Source organism: Nerophis lumbriciformis, linkage group LG10 (assembly GCF_033978685.3).
Source record: "Nerophis lumbriciformis linkage group LG10, RoL_Nlum_v2.1, whole genome shotgun sequence".
Taxonomy (NCBI): domain Eukaryota; kingdom Metazoa; phylum Chordata; class Actinopteri; order Syngnathiformes; family Syngnathidae; genus Nerophis; species Nerophis lumbriciformis.
Window position 1 is genome coordinate 29,153,192 of NC_084557.2, and position 14,987 is coordinate 29,168,178.

Sequence of the window (14,987 nt, forward strand, 5' to 3'; positions counted from 1 at the left end):
AAGGAATGGACAATAAGAACAAATCCCATCACATGCAGACTTGCAAATTGCTATTGAAAAATACCGTTATTAGAACAAAAAGTATTAGGAAGACATTTAATCCACAAATAACCACTCTGGAGCAGATATAATTTGGTGGATCCAGGAGGTAAGAATGTAACTCCATATACCATCCATCCATCCATTCTCTACCGCTTGTCCCTCTCGGGGTCGTGGGGGTGCTGGAGCCTAAACCAGCAAAAGGCAGGGTGCACCCTGAACAAGTCGCCACCTCATCGCAGGGCCAACACTTATAGACAAACATTCTCACTCACATTCTCACACTAGGACCAATTTAGTGTTGCCAATCAACCTATCCCCCAAATAGTTACAAAGGCAGTATTGGTCATACCAATTCTGATATTGATACTTATAAATTTCAAGATCATTGAATGATTACATTTTTGATCACAATTATAATTATACAAAAACACAGGTTGGTGGTGTACAAAAATACATTTAATATTTCAATTATTTCCTTATTCCCTTCAATTACATACAATATTTTGAGCAAAATAAATTAAATAGCAGAAGTTTTTGAAAAAAAAAAAAAACTAAACAAAAGCAAAAACTACTATTGGCTCTTATTTAAATCCTTTGGTTTTTGACCTTAAAGTCCTCCTGTGTCCAGGGACTTATTTCCTGAGTTTGTAAACGATAACAAAAACAACAAAAAAACAATGTTGTAATATTTTGTGAAAATATCAATCTAATCAATGTAGTGTTGGCTAACTTGATGATCTATGGATATTTGTATTTATCCACTTAATATTCTTTACCTTCAAGAGCTCTTGCTTAGGGGTTAACATATCCCCGGTGTGTAGTGTAGCATATTAAGCCATTTCTCATCCTCCAGTGATAATGAAATTTGTCAGAAATGTAGTTAATTTGCTGCGATTGAGGCAAGGATTAGTGCAGAGCTATTCAACTGGCGGCCCATGGTCCACATTCGGCCCGCCAAAGTTTTTCATTTGGCCCGCCGAACATCACTCAAATAGGCTTGATAAAACCTAAAACTAGGGTTGATCATGTATGCAGTACTCCAGCCACAGCGCAGGGGGCAACAGCGAGGCATGTATTTTACAATGAAGCAGCAGTAGGGTAAGTAGAAGAAGACCACCCATTCAACCTTGGAAAAAAAACCTAAATAAATTGTAAAAATCAGACTTTTAACAAGGACTCGACAACAACGTATCAATGTTCTACCCCGAGCAAGTGCCTGTGTCGTTGTTTTCTGGTGGACCTTTTAAGCGACAGACACATTGATCCAGACAAGCAGCAACAATGGTAGAAATCCCAGCTGTAAGCTTCCTCACGTAACTTGGTCAAACTTTTGTCAGTAGATATAATTTGTGCATAAAGATAGTTTTGTTTGTTTTGTATTGAAATTGCTGACTCAGTGATGTATTTTGTCTGAGATTAACAATCAAACCTTGTTTAATACATGTAGTGTTAAATTTGATCAGTAGAGGGCGCTTAAAGCGATAGATCACATACAATGTTTGGTGTGTGACTGTTGTGTAATTTCTATATGTGTCAACATTTGTAGTTTATTGTGTGAATATATTAACACTAAACTTTCTATTTTATTTATGTAAAATACACAATAGACATTATTTATGTAAAATACATACTGGACGGTATATTTTTGTTATGTTTATTTTATGCTTATATCTTCAGTCTTACAAACCTAAATGAAGGAAGAAGTGTAAATAAATAAAACTAAGGAAGGAAAATAATTCAAAATAGGAACATCAATCCAACATAAACTAGAGCTTCTTTTTCTTTATACTGTTAACTAGCAGCACACACTGGAAACGAGTAGTGGTGCAGAATAATGAATTTATTGAAAATGCAATGTGAAATGCGAAGTATTTACTTTGCAATTAAATTAAGTATCAAAGAAATATAACCTGCGGGGGCACTTTCTGACGAAACATCCTCCCCTGGGTCTTGAAAATGGGGCTCTCTTCATAATGTAGTTGAATAGCCCTGAATTAGTGACTTGGAAGCAGCTTTGCACTGCTGAAGATGGGCATAACAACCTGGCCATTTAGTTGAGTGGCTAGAAAGTTTGACCTCCATGCAGCAGATACAGGTTCAAATCCACCCTCCCCCAAAGCATCGATGGAACAAGAAGGGCTAAAATTAGTATGTGAACTCTATCATGCTGGCTAAATTTGAAGCCAGTTATATAGTTTAATATTACAACATAAATTTATCATTTCTATACTATGTGTCAGTACAGTTTCTGATATTCAACATTCAAATAATTCCTACAATCACAGTATTTCTATATTCAAACCATTTCACAGTCAAACTGTTTCCATCCTATTATCCACTGGCATTGCAACTAGCTTTCTTCAATATTTAAACCATTCCTACTGTACCCTCAAACATATTCTTACCATAATTTTACATTCCTTCTGCATTTCAATTTAGCTAAGGGACAAGCGGTAGAAAATGGATGGATGGATGGAATTAAGGCATTCACACACAATTTTTACAGAAAACAGTAAGTTGTAATACTAAACTGTAATTTGTAGTGTACTTTAGTGTCCCTAAAACTACCTAATAGTCCTCTGTATATATCTCAACTTTAAAGTATAGCTAGTTGTAGTGTTGCACTATTAGATAGCTGCGCCTAAATTGACAGAATGTGTCAGTGTAGGAGACCTGCGCCAAGGGTAAGGGGGCTTCAGTTACCAAGAAGATGTACAGATCGCCCCGGGCTTAATTGGCACGAGATGAACGGCTGAGCTAGCTGAAAGGCATTTAGATGTTTGAACCTAGTTGTATATATATATTTGTGCTTATGTATAAAGTACGGTCGGGTGGTAATAATCTGTACTCCTCAAACAGACTGGAGGAAGGGTTGCCACTCTCAGACAGATACAAAAGAAGAGTTGTGAGTGAAGTTCTGATGTCTATTCCGTGATAGGTAATAACCTACCACAATTTCAGACAATCCACCAGTTACCCATCAGGTCAGATCGTTAGACCCATCCAGACTGGATGAAAGAGGCAGCATTGAGGCGAAATAGTGTGAAGTACTACCAAAATTGCCGCAAAATGTTTGGTAATGACAAACTTGAGCTTACCACTAAAAGAGCAGCTGAAATTCAGAATGACTCAGAAGAAGAGCTGTCAGAAATGCAAATAACTTGCATGGATGTGCAACAATGTTTCCTGTGTAAAAGACAGTACCAAAGTCAGAGCTGCGACAAGCCACGACCATGCAGCTAAATGCGAAGCTTAATAAAGGTTCTTGCAATCTTATTCAGGGTTTCCCCTTAATTTAACTGAATGTGGCGCATCGCCACTGTAAATTCATGGCCGCCACACCTTAAAAATATGTTTTTAGAGTGAAAAAAATTAAGTAATACAATACCCCGCCTTCCGCCCGATTGTAGCTGAGATAGGCTCCAGCGCCCCCCGCGACCCCAAAGGGAATAAGCGGTAGAAAATGGATGGATGGAATGTATTGTAGCCTCCAGAAGACGTCACACAAGGTCTGACGTTATTTTTTTAGCTTTTACTGCCAATCATATGATAACAATTGGCTCAATTCCAACAGGTTTTACCTCCATGCAAACACTTTTGTGTCCGTGCTTCCCCGGACACGTAGCACTTCCTCATTCAAGCACGGACGGTGTGTTTGATCAAATCAAAACCACACGAACATAAAACATTATCACCAGCAGATCGTTACAGTATGAATGGATGTACAGGTAAAAGCCAGTAAATTAGAATATTTTGAAAAACTTGATTTATTTCAGTAATTGCATTCAAAAGGTGTAACTTGTACATTATATTTATTCATTGCACACAGACTGATGCATTCAAATGTTTATTTCATTTAATTTTGATGATTTGAAGTGGCAACAAATGAAAATCCAAAATTCCGTGTGTCACAAAATTAGAATATTTCTTAAGGCTAATACAAAAAAGGGATTTTTAGAAATGTTGGCCAACTGAAAAGTATGAAAATGAAAAATATGAGCATGTACAATACTCAATACTTGGTTGGAGCTCCTTTTGCCTCAATTACTGCGTTAATGCGGCGTGGCATGGAGTCGATGAGTTTCTGGCACTGCTCAGGTGTTATGAGAGCCTAGGTTGCTCTGATAGTGGCCTTCAACTCTTCTGCGTTTTTGGGTCTGGCATTCTGCATCTTCCTTTTCACAATACCCCACATATTTTCTATGGGGCTAAGGTCAGGGGAGTTGGCGGGCCAATTTAGAACAGAAATCCCATGGTCCGTAAACCAGGCACGGGTAGATTTTGCGCTGTGTGCAGGCGCCAAGTCCTGTTGGAACTTGAAATCTCCATCTCCATAGAGCAGGTCAGCAGCAGGAAGCATGAAGTGCTCTAAAACTTGCTGGTAGACGGCTGCGTTGACCCTGGATCTCAGGAAACAGAGTGGACCGACACCAGCTGGACTGCTGCTGAGTGGTCCAAAGTCATGTTTTCTGACGAAAGCAAATTTTGCATTTCCTTTGGAAATCGAGGTCCCAGAGTCTGGAGGAAGACAGGAGAGGCACAGGATCCACGTTGCCTGAAGTCTAGTGTAAAGTTTCCACCATCAGTGATGGTTTGGGGTGCCATGTCATCTGCTGGTGTCGGTCCACTCTGTTTCCTGAGATCCAGGGTCAACGCAGCCGTCTACCAGCAAGTTTTAGATTTCAAGTTCCAACAGGACTTGGCGCCTGCACACAGCGCAAAATCTACCCGTGCCTGGTTTACGGACCATGGTATTTCTGTTCTAAATTGGCCCGCCAACTCCCCTGACCTTAGCCCCATAGAAAATCTGTGGGGTATTGTGAAAAGGAAGATGCAGAATGCCAGACCCAAAAACGCAGAAGAGTTGAAGGCCACTATCAGAGCAACCTGGGCTCTCATAACACCTGAGCAGTGCCAGAAACTCATCAACTCCATGCCACGCCGCATTAACGCAGTAATTGAGGCAAAAGGAGCTCCAACCAAGTATTGAGTATTGTACATGCTCATATTTTTCATTTTCATACTTTTCAGTTGGCCAACATTTCTAAAAATCCCTTTTTTGTATTAGCCTTAAGTAATATTCTAATTTTGTGACACACGGAATTTTGGATTTTCATTTGTTGCCACTTCAAATCATCAAAATTACATGAAATAAACATTTGAATGCATCAGTCTGTGTGCAATGAATAAATATAATGTACAAGTTACACCTTTTGAATGCAATTACTGAAATAAATCAAGTTTTTCAAAATATTCTAATTTACTGGCTTTTACCTGTATATGTAGCCTATTATGCGTGCTCTACTAACTAGAAATGCACCGAAAAAAAAATATTTTGACCACCAGAACAACACTGTCGAAACCGGATGAAAACAAGACGCACGCGATTGTCTGGAGCGAAGTCAGCATATCTGCGATGTGGACATAAATTTAATACATTCCAGATATACAATATGTGCAAATATTAAAAGAACAGTGGCGGCTTTTAGGGAGTGAAAGTCCAACTGGACGTCTTGCTCGCTGCTGCTTGCTTTTCGTCGGGGACATTGAGCTACAGAAGTAAGAGTCTCTAAACACAAGTACGTTATATAATAACACCAGACAAATAGATTTGTTTTGCGTCATGAGCCGTAACTCTCGTAAAAACTCGTCCGCTTTGAGGAAGATGGACACTTTGTGATTCCATAGTTTTAGAGCTGTGATAACAATTGCAGCCACTTATGTTCCTGTGATTGTCAATAGAAGACGAAGGCAGCAGGTGATCGCTCAAAGGCAAAGTTCTTACAGTGCAATGGCCAAGAATAAGGGATTTTTGGGAGAGAATTATGAAAAAGGAATACACAGACAAATTGTGGATTTAAGGGCCGTCGACGCTATATATATATATATATATATATATATATATATATATATATATATATATATATATATTTATATATATATGAGGTAGATCACCTCATATGACCTAATTGGTCATATGAAAAATAGCTTTCCTGCTCAAAAAGTGTGGGCACCCCTGCTCTAAAGTGTCAATAGGTATGAACATGAGTGTGAATGATTGTCTAGACGTGCCTGTGGTGGGATGGTGACCAATCTAAGGTATAACCTGTCTCTTGCCAGAAGTCAGCTGGGATAAGTTCCACTTTACCTGCGATGCTAGTGAGGGTAAGCGATATAAAAAATAAATGGATGCATGGACCATGGTCTCGGTGTTCCATATCATCAGGTACTTGACATATCATCTTAGCTGAGAGATCATTTGTCTAATGCACCTGCCTACTCCAGATTAGTAGTACCACATCTACTTATATTATTGAAATGCAACATGTACGTTTCCATGCTGGACAGTCATTTGATAAAATTAAAAGCATCACTAAGAGTGTATTCGCATTTAATTCCTGTCATGTTGTTCAACTAATTAATAATTATTTTTTTAGTAAAAAATTAGATTTTTCATACTCAAAAATAGAGGTGGGGGAAATAATTTATTTTTAGATGCATCGCACTTCGGACATGGGCGATTATACAATCGATTAGTAAACAATTTACAAATTCCATTTGTTGACAGCTAAAATTAAAAATGATTCCAGATATAACATATTTTGCTTGAAAGTTAATGATAAAATTGTCATTTGGTGAATTTTTAGAACTTCTCTGGTGGTGCAACATCAGCAGTTCCTGGTGACAGTCTAGATACATGGGTTTTGACAGAAGGGGCTGTAACACTCTGCTCCAAACTTAATACAATCAGGTAAACTCAACTGCAGACAAGCAAGGGAGCTGCATCAAGCAGATCCCCCAACACTTAGCAGAAATATAATATAATACAGGCGCGCAAGTGATGACCTTATCAAATTGTGCAATGCTCCACAGAGCAACAAGCTTGCAAGCACATAATCAGGATATGTTTTGGGTTCAGATTGTAAATACAATATCCAATTTGCAAAAACTGTGAAGTGCTTGTTATGCGAGGGGGGCATAGATCGTCTTTCTTCAATACTTTTAATTGCAATTCATACGTCAGGAAACATCACAATCACGAAGGCGATAATGCATGCTTTTATTTCCTGTCATTTATATTTAGACTATTGCAATGCTCTGCTGTTCCCAATAAGAATATTGCAACTCTACAATTATTACAAAACTCAGCTGCACGCCTGCTGACAAGGACAAGAAGGTGGGAGCAAATTACACTAGTTTTAAAGTAGGTGCATTGGCTCCCTGTCAGGGTCGATTTTTAAATTCTATTATTAGTTTTCAAATGGCTCAATACTCTTGCACCTTCTTATTGACCTGACCTGCTTTTAACATATTATGGATCTTGGCACCAAACTTTTTTCTTTACCAAATACCAGAACAAAGACCCACTGTGAGGCGGCATTTACCACTATGGCCCCCACCTGTGGAACATCCTGCCAGAAAGCCTCAGGACCGCAAAGACCGTTGATATTTAAAAGGTTCAAGATTAGGGCAGGGCGATATGGCTGAAAACTACATCACGATATACGTTTTATATCGGTCCATATTGATAATTATTGATGCTTTTTATGAATGATTTAAGCCTGCCAATAACTACCGTAAAACAATTTTCAACTTACCAACAGTGATGGGCAGTGACAAGCTACATGTTGTTAAACTACGTAGCTTAACTACCTTTTTCGTGAGCTTGGCGGTAACTTAGCTACTTTTTTAACAAGTAGCTTTTCCTGTAGCTTAGCTACTTTTAGATCCATGTAACGAGGTAGCTTACATCAAAGCTACAAGCGACAAAGAGAGAAAATGGACTGGAAATCCAGGCCCCAAAAAATATGGAGAAAATCCAATGACCTGGATGAATGACAACATCCATACATATGGAGAAAATCCATGATGATTGGTCGGTGTTTGTATGATGAGTCACAATTGGCGAAGGTTTGGCGAAACATTAAAGACTGGCCAATCAGAGGCAAGATAAGGCAGGTCATCGAAACTAGTAAACAAAATCATAACAGTCACGCACTCATGTCACATGACGACGAAGGAGTCGGAGACAGAGGGACGCTTCAAGCTGACCACTCAAAAAAAAAAAAAAGAAACATACCTAAAAATGGCGAAGGGATCCTCTCCCGCAGATTAGATTTTTCCTTTAGTGATGAAGATGAAGATGACGTGCAGGAAACACACAATAATGCGCGTCCTTGGCCATATTTTGACAAATGCATGTGTTTAGAGACAACAGTCAACAGTGCCCAAAACCTTAGTTTTTAGTTGTTTACTCTGTAAACAAAAATCATAACTGCTCTCTTCGTCTAAGACGTCCAACACAAATTTAGGAACACACATTAAGGTGAGTTGAGTTCATGAAAAGTTTTACTGCACATAACCATTACCAACTGTTCCCAAACAACAAATTTAGGAACACACATTAAGGTGAGTTGAGTTCATGAAAAGTTTTACTGCACATAACCATTACCAACTGTTCCCAAACAACACACAAGTCATTGTTTTTTTTCCTGTCAATACATACCGTATTTTTCGGAGTATAAGTCGCAACGGAGTATAAGTCGCACCTGCCGAAAATGCATCATAAAGAAGGAAAAAAACATATATTGTTATGATCCGCTGCCCGGATCATATTTTTGTTTACGTATTCGATGCACTTGTGTTTTTTGTTAATTTTGGACTCCTTGAGTGCCTGTTTGTACACCTGAGTTTGTTGCCATGGCTGCTGATTGTTTTCACCTGCCGCGTGTGTTCCCGACGCGCACCTGTTTGTCATCACTGACATTATTATTTAAGCCTGCCTTCCCTGTCAGTCTGTCTTGCTTCCTAGTTTGTTTTCGTACAACAGATGACGACTTTTGTTTCCTGCTCTTGTTACTTGCTAGCTCCCACGCCAGCCCATTTAGTTTTTTGCCTTAAGTGCTATGAGCACGTTTTTGTTTGTTCCCTTTTGATTTAATTCTTAATAAATCATTTTTCCTACCTGCACGCTGTGTCTGACGCCTGTCTGCATTCCTGGGAGAACGAGCCTCGCAACACCATGCGCCCCGGTCGTCACATATATAAGTCGCACTGGAGTATAGGTCGCATTTTTTGGGGAAATTTATTTGATATAACCCAACACCAAGAATAGACATTTGAAAGGCAATTTAAAATAAATAAAGAGTAGTGAACAACAGGCTGAATAAGTGCACGTTATATGAGGCATAAATAACCAACTGAGAACGTGCCTGGTATGTTAACGTAACATGGGCGGCGTGGCGCAGTGAAAGAGTGGCCGTGCGCGACCCGAGGGTCCCTGGTTCAATCCCCACCTAGTACCAACCTCGTCATGTCCGTTGTGTCCTGAGCAAGACACTTCACCCTTGCTCCTGATGGGTGCTGGTTAGCGCCTTGCATGGCAGCTCCCTCCATCGGTGTGTGAATGTGTGTGTGAATGGGTAAATGTGGAAGTAGTGTCAAAGCGCTTTGAGTACCTTGAAGGTAGAAAAGCGCTATACAAGTACAACCCATTTATCATTTATTTATAACATATTATGGTAAGAGTCATTCAAATAACTATAACATATAGAACATGCTATACGTTTACCAAACAATCTGTCACTCCTAATCGCTAAATCCCATGAAATCTTATACGTCTAGTCTCTTACGTGAATGAGCTAAATAATATTATTTGATATTTTACGGTAATGTGTTAATACATACAGTGGGGTGCGGGGACCACTAGAGGTAGTTGTAGGGTGTCCCCAGCGAAATGACAGATAGTTAATAGTAATTGAGCCTTATTGGGTCCATTTGTACACTCTCACCTACATTAACATTGATATTATACATGTGGGCCCATAAATATAAATACTGTTAAAGCTTTGATGGAGCAAGCTACTTTTGCCATGTAGCTTGTAGTGTCGCTTGCTACAATTCTTCCGGGGATAGCTACCCCTGGAGCTTAGCTACATTTAATCGAGAGTAACTTGTAGCTTAGCTTACTACATTTTCCAAGGAGCTTGCCTATTACTGTTTACCAAGGGTGCTATTTATCAGTGGAGAGAGTGTCTGGTAGCAAGGTAGGATGAGCGCGGCGAAGGTATACAATAATTAAAGTAAATTTCAAGGTACTCGCAGATTTGAGACACTAGATTGTGGTAGGGTATAAGCAATTAAACACTTGACAGTTTGGGAAGCAACTCATTAAAACGACACATTGGAAGTGCAAGGATGTTGCCGCACCGTCTGTATTAAAACCAACAAAACTACAGACAAGTTTCTGTTATTGAGTTAATCTATCATAATATTATTATTAGATGTTTCTCTTCACCACATGCAGTGAATTCGGAGCAGACAGAAAGACGGTGAAACCAAACCTCTTGGTAGTTGATACTGTTACGTGATTGGCTGTAAGTGTGTTCCCCCATTGCTCAGTGAATACTGTTACCTGATTGGCTGTTAGCGTGTTCCCCCCATTGCTCTGTGACACTTCCTGTTTCCTTTTTGCTGGGTTCCCAAAGCGCGAGTGACTTCATAAATAATCCATCCATCCATCCATTTTCTACCGCTTATTCATAAACCAAAAATATAAACATATATCAAATATTTTATCGGACACATTTTGTATTGATATCGGTTATGTGTTTATCGTGATATATATTGATATCGTTTTATCACCCCATCCCTATTAAAGAGCCATCCATCTTCTTCCGCTTATCCGAAGTTGGGTCGCGGGCGCAGCAGCCCAAGCAAAGAAGCCCAGACTTCCCTCTTCCCAGCCTATTAAAGATACACCTTTTTAATCAGTTTTTTTTTTTTACTGATCATGTTAAACGCTTCTAAGGTTTTTTCATTTTTATTCTGTAATTTTCCTTTTTGTTTTAATGTATTATTTAAATCTTATTTTTACATATATTTAAAAATATATTTTATACTATTTTTTTAGATGGCGTTAATGTTAGTTATTCTCCAGTGTGGACGCCCCAAAGGTGCCATTTTTCCGGAATCCTCAGTGCCATTCCATGTTTTGTTTTCGTAATAGTGCTGTGTGCGCGGGTTTGTGTTTTCTTTTCTTCTTCTATTTTTTTTTTGGTGTAAAGCACTTTGTGTTGTCACTTGCCAGTGTATCAAAGTGCTACATAAAATACAATTTTGATTGATTGATTTACTGATTGACCCGGAGTCACACACTGCATTTTTGCAGCAAAATCCTGATAAGAAACAACCAGCGGTACACCGAGTTTACAATTTCATTGATTGTATTATTCCTGAGTTTCATGTTGCATTTTGTGTTATCGTTTTAAATAAAATGATCGAAAAACCGTAACAGATAACTCCACTTTGATAAAGTCACAAACTGACTGGCAAAAGCTTGCAAGCTTATTAAATGCTTACATGAAAACAAGAGACATTAATGTATTTTCCCATTAAGAAACAACATACCCCAATCTAAACTTATATAACCACCATATATAACCACCATATACAGGTAAAAGCCAGTAAATTAGAATATTTTGAAAAACTTGATTTATTTCAGTAATTGCATTCAAAAGGTGTAACTTGTACATTATATTTATTCATTGCACACAGACTGATGCATTCAAATGTTTATTTCATTTAATTTTGATGATTTGAAGTGGCAACAAATGAAAATCCAAAATTCTGTGTGTCACAAAATTAGAATATTACTTAAGGCTAATACAAAAGAGGGATTTTTAGAAATGTTGGCCAACTGAAAAGTATGAAAATGAAAAATATGAGCATGTACAATACTCAATACTTGGTTGGAGCTCCTTTTGCCTCAATTACTGTGTTAATGCGGCGTGGCATGGAGTCGATGAGTTTCTGGCACTGCTCAGGTGTTATGAGAGCCCAGGTTGCTCTGATAGTGGCCTTCAACTCTTCTGCGTTTTTGGGTCTGGCATTCTGCATCTTCCTTTTCACAATACCCCACAGATTTTCTATGGGGCTAAGGTCAGGGGAGTTGGCGGGCCAATTTAGAACAGAAATACCATGGTCCGTAAACCAGGCACGGGTAGATTTTGCGCTGTGTGCAGGCGCCAAGTCCTGTTGGAACTTGAAATCTCCATCTCCATAGAGCAGGTCAGCAGCAGGAAGCATGAAGTGCTCTAAAACTTGCTGGTAGACGGCTGCGTTGACCCTGGATCTCAGGAAACAGAGTGGACCGACACCAGCAGATGACATGGCACCCCAAACCATCACCCAACCATGCAAATTTTGCATTTCCTTTGGAAATCGAGGTCCCAGAGTCTGGAGGAAGACAGGAGAGGCACAGGATCCACGTTGCCTGAAGTCTAGTGTAAAGTTTCCACCATCAGTGATGGTTTGGGGTGCCATGTCATCTGCTGGTGTCGGTCCACTCTGTTTCCTGAGATCCAGGGTCAACGCAGCCGTCTACCAGCAAGTTTTAGAGCACTTCATGCTTCCTGCTGCTGACCTGCTCTATGGAGATGGAGATTTCAAGTTCCAACAGGACTTGGCGCCTGCACACAGCGCAAAATGCTTGGCACTCAGCATCAAGGGTTGGAATTGGGGGTTAAATCACCAAAAATGATTCCCGGGCGCGGCACCGCTGCTGCCCACTGCTCCCCTCACCTCCCAGGGGGTGATCAAGGGGATGGGTCAAATGCAGAGGACAAATTTCACCACACCTAGTGTGTGTGTGACAATCATTGGGACTTTAACTTTTTACTTTAAAATCTACCCGTGCCTGGTTTACGGACCATGGTATTTCTGTTCTAAATTGGCCCGCCAACTCCCCTGACCTTAGCCCCATAGAAAATCTGTGGGGTATTGTGAAAAGGAAGATGCAGAATGCCAGACCCAAAAACGCAGAAGAGTTGAAGGCCACTATCAGAGCAACCTGGGCTCTCATAACACCTGAGCAGTGCCAGAAACTCATCGACTCCATGCCACGCCGCATTAACGCAGTAATTGAGGCAAAAGGAGCTCCAACCAAGTATTGAGTATTGTACATGCTCATATTTTTCATTTTCATACTTTTCAGTTGGCCAACATTTCTAAAAATCCCTTTTTTGTATTAGCCTTAAGTAATATTCTAATTTTGTGACACACGGAATTTTGGATTTTCATTTGTTGCCACTTCAAATCATCAAAATTAAATGAAATAAACATTTGAATGCATCAGTCTGTGTGCAATGAATAAATATAATGTACAAATTACACCTTTTGAATGCAATTACTGAAATAAATCAAGTTTTTCAAAATATTCTAATTTACTGGCTTTTACCTGTATAATTGCTGTTTGAGCAACTTAGCTATTCAATTGTGCACATTGAACCTACAAGCTGTGCTCTCTTAGAACAGTATGATCGTTCTATACTTAGAGAATTAGGACACAAAGGTGTTTTACGGTGAGTTCAAAGACCGCTGACTTAAGTAAAACGCCACAAAATGCCCGCCAGAAATAATAAATAATAATAATAGATTTCATTTTCTACGCACTTTTGTCCATCCATCCATTTCTACCGCGTGTCCCTTTCGGGGCCACGGGGGGCGAGGGAGCCTATCTCAGCTGCATTTGGGCAGAAGGCGCGGTACACCCTGGACAAGTCGCTACCTCATCACAGGGCCAACACAGATAGACAGACAACATTCACACTCACATTTGCACACTATGGCCAATTTAGTGTTGCCAAACAACCTATCCCATCTTTGTGCTGAAAAACGCTAATCAGTGAAACTATCTTGGAGTGTTTTTACTCAGCCGTAGTCTTTTAACTATATGCAGTTTATTGTTGTTTGCTATTTTTTACAAAATTAATTTCAATACGCAAAGCTACGAGAAGTGGATGGACTCTTTTAGACGTATCTACGAAGGAGTATGAAGCCAGACTCGAAGCGGCGACATCAGCTGCTTACTACTCTGAGACTTCGTTGGACAAATGTGGAAAAAAAAGGAGTCAGAACACAAGTGGAACGAAGATAAATAACATGAAATACTAACTATTTACTTTATTACATGTTGTAAAAGTAGTCAGTGACATTCCATTTGTGTAGTTATTAGCCTAAACCCGAGTGAACAGAATGATACCAGGCTAAAGTGATGTGTTTGTGACGTCGGCGTGAGATAAACCCTGACATTTATTATTTAAAAAATTATATTTACAGTTGAAATGGAGCAAAATGAATTGCCTGACCCTCATGAATTCATCATTTACCTAGAGGACTACTTTCTGACTGTTGGACATAGATAGATAGATAGATAGATAGATAGATAGATAGATAGATAGATAGATAGATAGATAGATAGATAGATAGATAGATAGATAGATAGATAGATAGATAGATAGATAGTACTTTATTGATTCCTTCAGGAGAGTTCCCTTAGGAAAATTAAAATTCCAGCAGCAGTGTACAGAGTTGAGATCGAATTTAAAAAGTAAAAAGTAAATAATGGGGGTATAAATGGAAACAAAATAGAAAAATATTACAATAAGAATAAAAATAAAAAGCAACATTGAGAATAAAAATATAACAGGAAAATAAGAATATAACAAGAGAAACTAGACAGTAGTGACCATGTTTTGAAAAAGTATTGCACTGTTATTGTTTTGCATCCCCTGTCATCCGGGTACCCTCCCTCCCCCCCAGAGAGGAGTTGTACAGTCTAATGGCGTGTGGGACAAAGGAGTTTTTGAGTCTATTAGTCCTGCACTTGGGATGAAGCAGTCTAGCACTGAACAGGCTCCTCTGGCTACTAACAACGGTATGCAGAGGGTGACTGGCATCATCCAGGATGCTCACTAGTTTTTCCAGAGTCCTTTTCTCTACCACTGTCACCAGTGAGTCCAGTTGTATTCCGATCGTAGAACCGGCCCACCTGATCAGTTTCGGTACCGGTTAATTAGAAGACAAAAGCCTGACTTTTTTTTTAACAGGTTTTGTATATTATTGCTTTGTATTTCATCAACTTACTTTTTAGTAAAATAAATGTG

At 39.2% G+C, this 14,987-nt stretch overlaps 1 protein-coding gene across 3 annotated transcripts in view; it reads right to left on the reverse strand.

Moving 5' to 3' along the window:
• det1 (DET1 partner of COP1 E3 ubiquitin ligase) overlaps nt 1-14,987 on the reverse strand; it is a 51,746-nt gene that overhangs the window by 16,866 nt on the left and 19,893 nt on the right. The window lies entirely within an intron of this gene.